Source organism: Phascolarctos cinereus, unplaced genomic scaffold, assembly GCF_003287225.1.
Source record: "Phascolarctos cinereus isolate Bilbo 61053 unplaced genomic scaffold, phaCin_HiC Scaffold_5;HRSCAF=322, whole genome shotgun sequence".
Lineage (NCBI taxonomy): Eukaryota > Metazoa > Chordata > Mammalia > Diprotodontia > Phascolarctidae > Phascolarctos > Phascolarctos cinereus.
The window spans coordinates 229434523-229449842 of NW_027555958.1; positions in this window are offsets into that span (position 1 = coordinate 229434523).

Consider the following 15320-nt stretch of genomic DNA (forward strand, 5'->3'; position numbering starts at 1 on the left):
CAGAGCAAGGTGGAATAGGAAAGATATCATTTGCAGCAGGAAGAATGGAGAGTAGACAATAAGTGGGACTTCCTGACTGGCTGGACCATGTCACCAGGGAGGGCCTCAACTACTGCTTGGGAGAGGGAAAGATTATTAGTTTGTGGTGGTTTATTTATACTTCGTCACTGTGACTTCTGGAGAAATACAAGTGCTTCAGCCAGGTGGGTGAGGGTGACCGCTCTGGTTAAGAGGTGACTAAGGGGTGAGTGAATGAAGAGGATTCCCCCCTCCATTAATGGCTCCCAGGTTAGAGATAGAGAATACAGCCCAGGCCAAGCATGTATGGAGTTCAAAAGGAAAATAGGTATGGATTGAATGAATTAGACTATATAACTATCAAAATATTCCTTTCCCTTTCTTCCAATATCCCCCAGCCTTCTATGCTTCCCAGACCCTTTCCCCCTCCCCTCCTCCTCAGTATCCCTAGCCTCCTCCTTTCTATTCCAATATCCCCTACTCCCTTCCTTCTCCATTGTCCCCCAAGTCACCTGCCCTTTAATAGCGATCAAAGTTATAAGTTAAAGGAATGAAGCTCTAATGATGGAATATCAGGCATTAGCTAGTGGAGTAGGGAAGCTAGATGTTTTCAGGGTCTCTCAGCCTTCTCTTCTATCCTTCAGTTTCTCCTCAACCCCTTTTCCTCTTCTTCATATGCCTTACCTCCATTTCCTCTTCCTCAGTGTCTCTTAAGCCCTCTCTCTTCTTTCCTAGTCTGCTCCAACCCCCTACCCTGCTTCTCCAATGTCCCTTTAGCCTTCTCCCCTCTCTGCCTCAGTGCCCCCCAATCCCTTTCTCTCTCCCCAGAATCCTCTCCAGCTCTTACACTCTTGAGTTGGGTCAATCCTACCTAGATAATAACTAGTTGGGCCTCACTGCAGTGCTCCAAGCTTCTACCCTTGCCAAGACTCCCTTCCTTCTCACTAGTCTCACTTCCCCCTACACACACATGCACACACATACACACTCCCTCCTTGCTTCAGGAACCAAGAACCAGGGAGCTGGAGTGCCACAGCCATCTGTGTGTCCTCAGCAATTAGTCCTCCCTGAACTGAACTCTCTGTCCCACTGAGAACAGGCAGGGGTTTGGGGTGGAGGGGCAGGGGTGCTGACTCAGTGTATTCTTCAAATTCCCTCCCTTCTCCCCTCCTCTGTCCCTATGCCACAAAACTTGCATCTCTAGGACTGATTACAGCTGAGTGTCTCCTCCCCCACTCTCCCCTCACCTCCCACCAATTTAATCCACTGTTCCCCAACCACTACCAAATCCCCAGTGGTCTAGGTTGCTAAGGACCCTAGGTTGCTATACTCTTCCCAACCCCCACCACACACAAGGAGGACAGGGGTCCTACCTAGGGGTCAGGGTAAGGTAAACCACATAGACAGAAAGGGAGTGGAGAGCAGGAAAGGATGTGAAGGCTGATGGAAAAAGAGGGAGTGTGAAGGTGGGATTCAGCAGAAGAAGGAGGAAGGGCTGAAAGGACAGCAGGTTATCTTTGCAATGAAATAGCATCAAGAAAGGCTGCTGACTGTGCACCTCTGGAAATAGCTGCTGTTGAGTTCCTGAATCCAGCAGAGGGGACTAGAGAAGGAATCAGCTCTGTAGACCTGCTACCCTGTCCCCTCATTCCCATCTCCTACCCTCTGGCTTCGTGAGCACCCTAGATCCCATCAGAGAAGCAGCATCGACTGAAGGAAACGTGCCTGTCATGGATTTCAATGAAAATCTCTGTGTCTGTAGACAGGCCAATCCATCCATAGCAAGTCTTGACCACGCCTCTCTCCTCACTGGCACCACATACAGAGTTGAGTGCTGAGGTGGGGATATAGAAGTGGGAGAGGAGAAGACATGGCCCCTGCCTGAGGAGCTCTTTGAAGGAAATACCCTAAGAGGAAAGACATAAAACAAGACACTCATCTCCAGTCAATTCTCTAGTCAACAAGCATTCATTAAGCACCTAGTATATTCCAGGCACTGTGCTAAGTCTTAGGGACACAGGGGTAAAAAGCAATCCCAGCCTTCAAGGGACACAGTCTAATGGTAGGAAACAACCCGGAAACAGCTATAGTCAAACAAGATACAATTAGTCAACTAGCATTTATCAAGCACCTATTACGTGCCAGGCACTGTGCCTGAGAATAACTAAAAATACAAAAAGGGCAAAAAACAGGCCCCTGCCTTCAAGGGGCTCACAGACTACTGGAGTAGACAACATAAAAGTCAGTATGGACAAACAAGATATAGACAGAACAAATTGGAGATAATCTCAGAGGGAAGCACTAAGATTGAGGACCCCATAAAGACTTCCTGAAGAAGGTGAGATATTAGCTGAGACTTGAAGGAAACCAGAGAAGCCAGGAGGTGGAGACGAGGAGGAAGAGAGTTCATGGGGTCAACCAGGGAAAATGTCCAGAGTTGAGAGATGGAGTTTCTGGTTCAAGGAACAGCGAGAATATTTACTTTCTATTAGACTTATATATTCTCAAATATACCATGTGGTGACTTCTCTCCTCCAGCTGCCACCAATCCCACCCTGGGCTCTGGGCTACCATGATTTCTCCAGCTTGTTTAGACTAATAGGAACAAAGACCCTTCTTCCCTTAAAATGTCAAAGGGAAAAAGTAACACACATAGCCCCCACAAAGACTGGGGTGGGGGAAGGGAGAATGTTAGAATTAACACTGAATTTGAAGGCTTAGAATCACAGGTTTAGCCCTACAAAAGAATTCAGTTATCATATAATAAAATGCACACATTTTATAGATGGAGAAACTTAAGCCCAGAGAGCCCCCCCATCGAAGGTTACATTGATAGCAAAGAGGTAAGCAAGATGGTACCACACAACTTCCTGCTTAATCAGAAACCTTGACCCTGTTACGTGCTAGCTGGTTGAGCTTCAACAACTAACTCCTTCTCATTTCACTCCCTGCTCCACTCTGGACTTTTCCACCTTCTCCCCAGCAGCCTCCCCTCTTCAAGGATCCCCCTCCCTCAATTTCCAGCTTCCTTTTATGTGTTACATTCTCCCCATTAGAATGTAAGCTCACGAGAGTAGGGACTGTCTTGCTTTTTTGAATTCCCAGTACTTAGCACATTACCTGGCACATAGTAAGCAATTAATAAATGTTTCCTCTATCTCTAGGCTTTAGTTTCCTGACCTGGAAAATGGAAGGGTTGGACTAGATCACAGATAATGTCGCTTTCAGTTAAGACGCTACACAGAATGGTTAGATGGTTAAGCATGAAGCTGAAAACTCATTAACCTTGGTATAACCCTATCACTTGGGCCCCACCCCAACCTCTTTAACCAGTTTCCATCCTCTCCTCCACCTTGCAGTCAGACCAGTGAGGGAGGACCACATGTAACAGGAAGTCTCTTTTGCTGGCACTCATCTGCCACTGTGACAGCAGTATAGCTACTGATGACTCTTGGCAACTCTTTTTTCTTTAAAAAAAATTATTGACCTATTTTGTTTTACATTACCTTATTTCCAGCTCTCCTTTCCTCGCCTCCCCCCAAAGCCATCTCTTTGTAACAAAGAATAAAAAGGAGAAAAAGAAAAGCTGTTCAGCAAAGATAAACCAAGTCCAATGTTACACGAATTACTGCACAGGCCATCATTCTCCATTTCTGCACAGAGGGAAGAGGATGCATTTTCTCATTTTGTCTTCTGGGCCAGGAGTGGTCATTATAATTACACAGGATTCAGTTTCATTTTTTGTTTGTTTGTTCTTTCCATTTACATTGTTGCAGTCATTATATATGTCTCCTGCTCCCTCTCTGCTCACTGAACTCTGCATCAGTTCATATGAGTCTTCCTTTAGTTGACTGAATTCTCCATGATCATCCTCTCTTAAGAGTCAGTACATCCCATTACATTCATATACCACATACTCCATACGCCATACTCCAACATTGACTAGCACCTCTTTCTAATGGAGCTTTATCCAACAAAGGCTTAAGCAGAAAACCAGTTACAATGGAGTAGGGAGAAACGTACAGCAAAAGAACAGAATTTCTTTAGAAGCGCCCAGTCTGCAGAGAAGACAGTCCCTGCCCCCAGAGAGTTCCCACTCAGAAGAGGAAGTATGTCTTTACCCTCAGGGAGCTGCTACTCAGATAGGGAAGACCCAGCCCCAATCCTCAAGGAGACCCCAATATTAATGGAGAGGTAAGACTCAACTATCAAACAGTTAGAAAAACATGGACAGAATTTGTAATAAATATTTATAAAGCCTTTAGTTAGGCACTAGGGATACAAAACTGGTGCCTACTTTCAACAAGTTTATAATCTAATGAGAAAAGACACATGATACAAGGGAATGTGTCTCCATTTCGGTGAGGGAAATAGGTCTTCATTCCTCTACCAGCCCTGCTTCTGACTTTCTAAACCTTGACCTTTGAGAATACCTCCCCACCTCTCCCAACCACCTTTTTTCTTTTTTCTTTTTTTTGCTTTTTGGTGAGGCAGTCCGGGTTAAGTGACTTGCCCAGGGTCATACAGCTAATAAGTGTCAAGTGTCTGAGGCCAGATTTAAACCCAGGTCCTCCTGACTCCAAGGCCAGAGCTCTATCCACTGCACCACCTAGCTGCCCCTCCAACTACTTTTTTCGATTCCTTTTGTGTATGATCTTCTACCATTAGAAAGTAAGCTCTTTGTGGGCAGTGACTGTCTTTCTTTTTGCTTGGGTATATAGGGTGTTCAAGGAGGACTAGCTCCTCTAGTGTGAGGACTTGCCAGTCCTTCTCAGGGCTGCTCATCCACTTTGGTGTCCACTGGTCACCCAACTCTCACCTGTAGTTCCAAGAAACTGTAGCACACATAGCAGCCACACTCCTGTAAACCATCTCAGCAGACAGATTAAACCAGGTTGAGGGTACCTAATAAGCTTCAAACCCATCAGTGAGTTGGAGGGTGTCTACCCCAAGCACGTGAAGACTTTCCTTGACAGAACAGGCAAATGAGAACAATTCCATTTGTTCCAAAGGCCATGAAGGCTGAAGACCACTTAGAGTTTGGTCAGATAATGAAGATGCCAAGGTCATCCACTGCATCCCGGGCTACCACCAGTCCTCTTGACTTTTGTCCTGCCACTGGTCTTCAATGACTCTGGAAGACAGAGTGAGGCTAATGACTTTGGACAACATTGCCTCACTTAAATCTAATTCATATAGAAGTCAAGAAATAACCCCATGATATCATTGGTCCTCTTCAAAAATAAAGAACAAATAACAACATGTATATCCCGACACTTAAGACAATGGCTAGATACAAGAGTGAGGAACCTGTGGCCCTCTGGGTCCTCAAGTGCAGCCCTTTGACTGAATCCAAACTTCACAGAACAAATCCCCTTCATAAAAGGATTTGTTCTGTAAAACTTGGACTCAGTCAAAAGGCCCCACCCAAGGACCTAGAAGGTCACATGAGGCCTCAAGACCACAGGTTCCCCACCCCTGGCTAGAACATAGTTATCATTTAATCAATGCTCATTATCTGCTTGAATTCATAATCGCTTTTTCTCATGATGTGTTTTGTTTTATTTTTTCTTCAAGCAACATAATAACTGGTAGATATGTAAGTCAGAGTCCTGGGCCTAGAATCAGGAAGACCTGAGTTCAAACCTGACCTGAAACACTAGCTACATGACCTTGGGCAAGTCACTTAACCCAGATTGCCTCGGAAAGAAAAAAGGAAAGAAAAGAAAAGAAAAGAAAAGAAAAGAAAAGAAAAGAAAAGAAAAGAAAAGAAAAGAAAAGAAAAGAAAAGAAAAGAAAAGAAAAGAAGAAAAGAAAAGAAAAGAAAAGAAAAGAAAAGAAAAGGAAGAAGGTGGTTGGGAACTGCTGTCTGCCTCAGTTTCCTCAACTGTAAAGTGGGAATAATAATAGTAACCTCCCAGGGTTATTGTGAAGATTAAATGAAATCATATTTGTAAAGTGTCTCATATTTGCACAGTATATCAAACATAGGTACAATATAAATTCTAGCTATTATTATTATAAGCAATAATAATAACAATATAGTTACTTATATAACATGTAATTATGTAATAATACCACAATGACATGAGGGTGGGATCCCTTGAAACTTTCTGACAACACAAAAGGGTCCTTGTCCTCAAAAAGATCAAGAATCACTGCACTAGATGAGTTTTTTTAAGGTCCCTTCCAACCCTAGCATTATACTCTGTTATACTGAGGACTTTTACAACACAAAAAAAGGAGATCATAAAACCGGGGGACTTCCTCTCCCCATCTCGTTTTCTGGGTCCATCTTCCTCAATGCTGTCAGCAGGCCACAGACCACCACTGGCTGGCATGCAGTGATTCCTCGTTTCTAGGACCTTTGTGTTCTCAAACAGCAACTTTCCTGACTTCTAACTATAAGGGGGTTGGCAGGCAAGTGGGATGGGGGTGGGGAGGGGAGAGAGGACAGGGTGGACACTGGGGCTCAGTCCATAGATGTCCTCATCCCTCAGAGGAACCCAGAGCAGGGAGGGTTTCACAACTGAACCATCAAGAGAGGCCCATTCTTGGAAAGCTGGGGACGGGACAACTCAGCCCTGAATGTGGTGGTGGTTGTGGGAGGGGAAGAGGTGTGGGCTGCTCTCCTGCAGGCCCCTGGAGTCAGCATTTGAACCATCAACAACACTAGCACAGGGTACTTTTTATGTTCCACCCTTGCCCTCCTCACAGGATAAAAGTCAAATGGGAAGAGGAAATCGGGATTTGGAATTTGGATCCAGCCGGACAGTGGGGCAGAAGGCACATTCTCCCCTTTCCTCCTCCCCTCCACCCCACACAAACATATTATGATTGAGAAGCTTAGGAAGCAAGGGAGGAATAAGACATCAACTGGCATTCTGGTAATATGAAGGAGAAACCCATCCTAGTCAGGAAGTTTCATGGAGAAGGACAGAGAGAGAAATTGAAGCCAGAGAAAGAACATAAGAAGAAGGAGAGAAACCACAGGGGTTTCACCAGTTTGTTCTGGTACTGGAACTATCTCCTCACCTTCCCTTTAGCAGGAATGAGACTACAGTGGAATTCTGCCCCAAATCTTTGAGGCCTACGGTCTCTGAGAAGACACCACTTCCTCCAAAACCACAGCCCTAATATACAGCATGAGAGAACCACAGGTCTTTAGAGCTAAAAAGGACCTTCTTAGCCAGGCACAGGATCTCTTGATCTGGAGTTGGAAAGAACCCCAGAAGCTGCCTAGTCTTCATCTTACAAATTAGGAAAATAAGTCCTGGGGCAAGTGACTGGCACAAAGCCATCGGGCAACAAATGTCAGAGGCAAAGTTTGGACCCAAGGCCTCTAATTTAAGAATTGGTGCTCTTTTCACTCTAACATTCTAGTGCAAGCCTCTCATTTACAAAGGAGGAAACTGAGGGATGGTATCTACATAATCAGAAGTGGGCCAATGGGGAGAGTTTTATAGGAAAAGATTGGGCTACCACAGGCCTGCACAACCTGGGCACACCAAAGGATTTCCCAGGAACCTCTATATTTTTTGCGGGCCACCCAAAATCCTTTGCTGCCACCAGCAGCCCACGTGGTCCATGGGCCATACGTTGTACAGGACTGGGCTACCAGCATCAGTAGGGTGGCCTCTTGTTCAGTCTACCTCAGGTACAGAGAAATCTTTGCAATGCTGTTGTAATAGTAATCTATTTCTCTCATACACAGTGATTTCCTCACAACAATCCTATAAGGTAGATAACACAAGTGTAATTATCTCCATATGATAGGAAAAGAAATGAGGCTCAGGGAGGCCAAGTAATTTTCCCAGGGTCACACTGAGAGTTATTGTCAGCATCAGGATTCAAACCCAGGTCTCCTGACTCCAAGCAGGTCTGTCAATCATTCTATGAAACCATGCTACTTATCTACCTCCTACTATTGGCTTCTCTCCCCACCATGTGCAGACATGCTCAGAAGGGCATGAATGTGCACACACATGAACACCTGGATACCTAGGCACCCAGACTCTCATACATACATGTACACACACACACACATACACATATACCCATATACGCACACATCCACACATACCCACATCCACATACATATATACACACACCCATATACACAGACATACGCACGCACCCCTATATCCTACATACACACAGCAGGCTGGTTGAGTCATTTTTCAGTCCTGTCCAACTCTTCATGGCCCCATTTGGGGTTTTGTTGACAAAGATACTGGAGTGGTTCGCCATTTCCTTCTCCAGCTCATTTTACAGATAAGGAAACTGAAGCAAACAGGGTTAAGTGACTTGCCCAGGATCACACAGTTAGAAAGTATCTGAGGCCAGATTTGAGCTCAGGAAGATGAGTCTTCCTGACTCCAGGACCAGTGCTCTATCCACTTCACCACCTAGCTATCCTCATATACATACACACACATATATACATACATATACATACACACACATATATATACATACATACATACACACACATGCATACACATGTATACATATGCATACATGCATATACACATGCATCCACATACATGCCTATATACATACACATATGCACATCCATGTATACATATACACACATATACCCATCTATATACACCCACACATGCACATCCATGTACACACATATACAGACATGCATATACACACATACATCCACATACACACACCTATATACATACACATATGCACACCCATATATACACATATACATACATACGTGTACACACATACATCCACGTGCACACACCTATATACATACACATATACACACCCACATATACACATATACACACATACATCCACATACACACACCTATATACATACACATATGCATACCCATATATACACATATACACACATACATGCACACGCATGTGTACACACACATATACACACATTCACTGCTTTCAGATCTATAGAGAAGAATGTGGATAATATGGAAAACTTTCATAAGTTCGCCTTGACTTGGACAACCTGAGTAACAAAAACATGGGTGATCAAATATTTACTGAATATGTCTTATGTAGAAAGTCCTGTGTGAGGCATTACGGAAAATAGAAAGACGAATAAAACATAGCCCAAGCCCTCAAACAGCTTCCAATCTGGTTAGGAAAACAAGACATTAATACACGAACTTGTGTCCCAGTGTACAGTAGGCACTTAACAAATGCCTGTTGGTTGATGAAAATACAACTAATAACACTGAGCAATACAGAAGTATCAAAGGAGTAGTAGAGGCAAAGTACTCCAGGAATTCTAAGGAAGAACAGATCAGCACAGTGTTCTTGAACAAGGCTTCATGGAGGAAGTGAGAATTGAGCTGGTAAATGAAGGGGGGGGGGCAGAGGGAAGCAAAATGTAAGTTCTTTGAGGTAGGGGAATGTTCCTTTTTTTTTTTTGTCTTTGTGTCCCCACTGCCTAGAACAGAACCTGGCACTTAGTAGGCCCTCAGTTTATGGTTGTTGCTTGCCGGCTGGCTCTGAAGGATAAGTAAGTAGTAGAATTTGGGATGGCAAGAGGAGAGGACGTTCCAGGTAAGAGGAATCGTATGAGCCAAAGAATGGAAGTGTGAAAGTACTGGAATTCGTGAATGGGAATACAGAGAATTTAAAGTGAAAAATGTGGGGATGTAAGGGATTGTCTAGGCCACCTCTCTCATTTTTTAGAGAAGGAAATGATGTCAAGAGGGACTACTCAGGGTCCCACAGGCAGGAAGAATCAAAGCCACTCTTGAAACCCAGCACTATGGATGAAGCTAGCTCCCTTTTGCTGTCTATATAACCGAGGAGAAGTTGGGAAGAACTAAAATCACTGTTTTCCAAAAGAGTTCTTCACAAACTCCTCTTCTCTTCCTCTGGCTGGATAAACTCAGATTAAGAGACAACAAACACGATTTCCGAAACAAGATGAGAATATGTATAAGCTCCCATAAAGAAAGTATTAGCCACATCTGGCTGATATCAACATTAACCAGAGTTCCATTCTTCCTGTTCACATATGTTATAATTTTATAGCTAGCAAGGAGATGGGATAAAAAGCTGGGTTAAAAAAGACACAGTCCTTGGCCTCAGGGAGCTCACAGTTTGATAAAGAGATAAAAACAGATTGAGAGAGAGAAAAAAAAAGAGAGACAGCAAGTTAATTGTGTATAAATGGAATCTAACAGAGTTGAATAAAGTTAAGAGGTTAGATTGGTATTTAAACAAAGAAAGCTCATAGAAGATGAGTTGTATTTTTGGTTTTGTTTTTTTTCTTGGAAGTGGGGGGGAAGAGTTTTGTCTTTTTTTTTAGAAGGTAAATTTTGAACCAGACTTTGAAGGAGAAGAGGGACGTGGCTCTTGAGAAGAAAGGAGAGGATGTCTAAGGCAGATGGAATGCCCAGTATAAAGGTCTAGGCGTGACAATTAGCAAGACGTATGTGGTAGATGAGGAGCAGACTTTTCTCCATCTGGAGTTGGGAACCTTTGTTAGAGAACTACAAAAGATGGACTTTGTGAGATGAGAGAGAAAGAGGGCGAAAGCTGCCCCCCTTTCTCTGAGCCAGGGAAAGATGCTCTCCTACTCGGGGTTGAGGAGGGGTGGCCCACAGCAAATCTCTCTGATGTGCCACTTCCCATCTTGATGCCTGGATGCTCCCACTGGTGCAGAGCACTGGGAAATAGGGGGTGGGAAGGCGGGAGGAAGGAAGGGAGCCAATGTGGGGGAAGAGCACAGCCCGACCCCTGCTTTGCCTCTGGGCCTCTGCCATAGACCCTAATGTTTGCTCAACTGCTGGAGACAGCAAATCCGAACCCCCTCCTCAAACTCCCTTTTCCAGGTGCTTCCCTCTGGCCAAAAGGGTCCCACTCTGTGAACAGCTAGAAATTGTTTACATTGTGGGTTTGATCCCATCTGGGCTGGTTAACTTCCCAAAAAGAATAAATCTGTACCTTGGCCACAGGCTGAATCCTAACCCTACCCACACAGTGTGACCCCCTGACCCTGGCCACAGAAGGCACCCTAAGGCCAGTCAGGTCAGCCATCTCATCTGCAAGGGCCATTGGTCCCAAAGGTGGCCTGGCATGACTGTGGCCGGATTGGTTTGATCGATCCTTACCCCTGAAGGAAATTTTCAACCCACCCAGATGGAGTCAAGAGTAATCATCTTCCATTTTCAAAGGACAGCAAATACTGACTGTGCTGAGGTATAGTCCACAAACTACAGTACAGGTCATCAAGGTCCACTGCTTCATCTCAGGAGAGCTCCCGCTGCGCCCTGAGTCACTGTCCCTCCTGTCAGTCTGGTGCTCCCAGGGAAAACTAGCTCCATTTAGGAAATCAGAAAACAGAATTTGCTGCAAGGGTGGGTGGGTGGGGCGAGATTACATATATGAGCACTGGATGGAAAGTAAGGGGATTGACATTAAAGTCCAAAGTGTGCTATTTGCTATCCATTTAATTGTGGGTGAATCAATTGCCTGTCAGCACCTCAGTTTCCTCATCTGTAAAATGAGACTAGATGTTCTCAAAAGGTCTCTCCCAGCTCTAAATCCCAAGATTTGATAAACGTGTGTAAGTATAGATGCTACAAGCTGACAAGAAATATGTATACTGTGTTGGCATATCTTTGTGCCATATGCATAAGAGAAGTAGAATTTTTTATTAATTTTACTAATAATAATAATAGCTAATAACATAGCACTTACTACGTGTCAGGCACTGTCCTAAGTGCTTTACAATTATTATCTCATTTGACTCTCACAACAACCCTGGGAGGTAGATGCTATTATTATCTTCTTTTTACAGACGAGGAAACCTAGACAAACAGGTTAAGTGACTTGTCCAGGGTCTCACTGCTAGTAAGTTTCTAAGGTCAAATTTGAACTCAGGTCTTCCTGACTCTGGGCCAGCACTTTATCTACTACACCAGCTAGCTGTCTTATTATCTGGAATATCTGTTGCAAATGATCACCTTCCCTCTTTAAAATCATCATCTTATTGATCTCTGTGCAGCCTCTGACATAAGGATACTCTCTCTTCTCTAGGTTTTCATGACACTGCTCACTCCTGGTTCTCCTCCTACCTATCTGACTGTTCCTTCTCAGGCTTCTTTGCATCCTTCAGATCATGCCCAGTCCTGGGCCTTCTACTCTCTTCCCTCTATAGTACAGAACCTGTAGTTCTCTCTTGTTGATCTCATCAATTACCATTGGTTCAATTACCATTTTTATGCAGATGATTCCAAATCTATTTATCTAGCCCTAACCTCTCTCCTGACCTTCATCTCCAATCAACAACTGCCTATAGAACAAACTAATGTCCCACTGACATCTAAAACTCAACATGTCCAAAAAAGGATCCATTACCTTTAAACCCCAAAACCCTTGCAAACATCCCGACTGCTCTCAAGGCTTCTACCATCCTCCCAATCACCAAGCTCACAAGCTAAGTTTTATCACTCACACTCCACATGTCCAATATATTGCCAAGTCCTGTAATTTACACCTTCTCAGTATTTCTCATATATGTCCCCTTCTCTTCACTCACACAACCACCACCTTGGTACAGGCCCTCAGCACCTTATAACTGGACTACCGTAATAGCCTCTCTTCCTCAAGTCTCTCCCTACTCTAGTCCTTCCTCAACTTAACTGCCAAAGTGATCTTCCTAAGGCACAACATCTAACCTTCACACAAACACCCACATACACACACACACACACACACACACTGCCTCCCCACTCAATAAACTCTAGTAGCTCCCTATTAGCTCAAGTAAGAAATACAGAATCTTCTCTCTGGCTTTTAAAGCCCCTTAAAACCTAGCGCCTTATTACCCTTCCAGTTTTCTTATACCTACTTGGTTCCATGTACTCTATGATACAGGAATATTGATTGACCTTCTTGCTATTCCTCACACACAACACTCCATCTCCCAACTTTGCCTTTTTACTTCCTGGAATGCTCTCCTTCGCCTCCAATTTCTGGCTTCCCTGGATTCCTTCAAAATTCAGCTCAAATCTCACCTTCCACAAAAACCCTTTGCCAGTCCATCTTCACCTTCCCTAAACTTCCCCTCAACTGTTAATGTCTTCCCTCTGAGACTACTTTCCATTTGCCCTGTATATGTCTTTAAAAAAACCATACATATGTGTGTGTACATATATAACATATTTGTATATATCTAGTAGTACTATGTTTGTACATTGTCTATCCCATTAGAATGTAAGCTCCAGAGGCAGCAAAGTAGTGCAGTGGATAGAGCACCAGCCCTGGAGTCAGGATGGCCTGAGTTCAAGCAACACTTACTAGCTATGTGACTCTGGGCAAGTCACTTAACCCCAATTACCTCACCAAAATAAATAAACAAATAAATAAATAAATAAATAGAATGTAAGCTCCTTGAGGGCAGGAACTGTTCTTTGTATCCCCAGTGCTTATAGTAGTCCCTGGAACATGATAAGTATTTAATAAATTCTTGTTGACAGACTAATTCAACAAACATTTATTAACCAGGCTTGTCAACTGACACAAAAATTTGAGTGGTCCTTTGAGGTATTTTTAAGTTCTGGTCCTTCTAGTGTTAAGTACCTGCTAACAGGTCTAACAGGCAATAGTGATAGAGTGACGGTGATACAGGCTAGATACAATCCCTTCCCTCAAAGAGTTATACTCAATGGCTGATCACATATTTATATCTCTGTCTCCAGATCTGCTTCCTGGGCATCAGCATGTCCCTTCAGGACAAGAACTGTATCTTCACCGTCAAAACAGCAACAACTTGGGCAGGAACAGTGTTGTTACACACACACACATTTATGTATCAGCCTGGGGATTCTTATACAGAAGGCATTGTCTCCTCCTTCTTCCCCTACTCCCTATCCCCACTTCCTGAGGGCAGGGACTATGTCTATCAATGAATCGTACATCGACAGCCTTCAAACTGGGACAAAGGTAAATGCTTTTAGAACAGAATGAGCTCTGGACATAGAATCATAGAACCCTAGAACTGGAAGGAACCTTACATCTCAGAGTTTAACTATCTCATTTTACAGATGAGGAAACTGAGGCCCAGAGTAGGCAAATAATTTGACCAAGATAACATAGCTAGTAAGTGGTAAAGCTCCAACTTTAGCCTAGGTCTTCTGCATGTGGTCAGTTCATACAAACACTGATAGGGATGTGGAAGAGGGAGGGAGAGTTTTCTACATTTCTGCATGAAAACACTAGGCCACCAACATTGGAATGCAGCATGACCAAAACCAAGACACCAACCTATGATACATAAATACAATGTAAAAGCTACCAGCATACCCTGCATGTTTTCAGAACTTTTTGTTGCTAAAAGTACTTTCCCTCGCAGTGGAGAGAGCACTGGCCCTGAAATCAGGAGGACCTGAGTTCAAATACAGCCTCAGACCAAACACTTGACACTCACTAACTGTGTGATCCTGGGCAAGTCACTTAACCCCAATTGCCTTTACAAAAAAAAAAAGTGCTTTCCCATCCAGCCTCACATTTTGTTCTCATGCCAGTCCTGGCCTGTGAAAAAGGAGCATCAGAGTGATTCTCCCCATTCATCAGATAGAGAAGCTGAGCCCTAAAGAGAACCAGTGACCAACCCAGAGTCCAACAGCAAGTGAGGAGCCAAGACAGGACTGGTGACTTAGTCTCTTACTTTCCAGAAAAGGAGGCTCACTTCCCTTCATTTCCCTCCCCATCACAATTTGGAGGGGGAATCTCCAGGGCGGTGGGGAACAAGGCAGTGGGAAAAGCTTCTCTTGCCAGGGACTTTCTCCTGCTCTACCAGGAAAGTTGCCTTCCTCCCCCTCCTTCCTCTTTTGGAAACCTATCTCTTTCCTTCTCCCATTCCCCATCAGCTCCTAATATCCATCTCTGTCCCTATTCACATGTTCCTTGTTCTTTGTTCCATCAAGCTACTTGCTAACCACTGAAGAGGTTTCAACCTTCCTAAAACAGAGCCCGACCACAGGCATTCTGAAGCTAATGGCCCAACCTAATCCATGGAATGCTGGGGGGTGGGAGGGAAGAAGGGAGACAGGAGAAAGGAGATAAGCAGCTCCTGGGGGACATGGGATGGGACTGAGAAAACTTGGGGGGGGGGAGTAGGAAGTTAGGGGACATGAGGAGAGGACTGGGGAACATATGAAAAGAGAAGGAGTAGGGACACTGAGAAGTGAGGGGCTGAGGAAACATTCAGAATCTGGAGGTCAGTGGGAGAGAAGGCTGAGGCAATACAGCGGAAGAGGGGGGAGATGGAGGAAACACTTGGGGAAGAGTGAGAA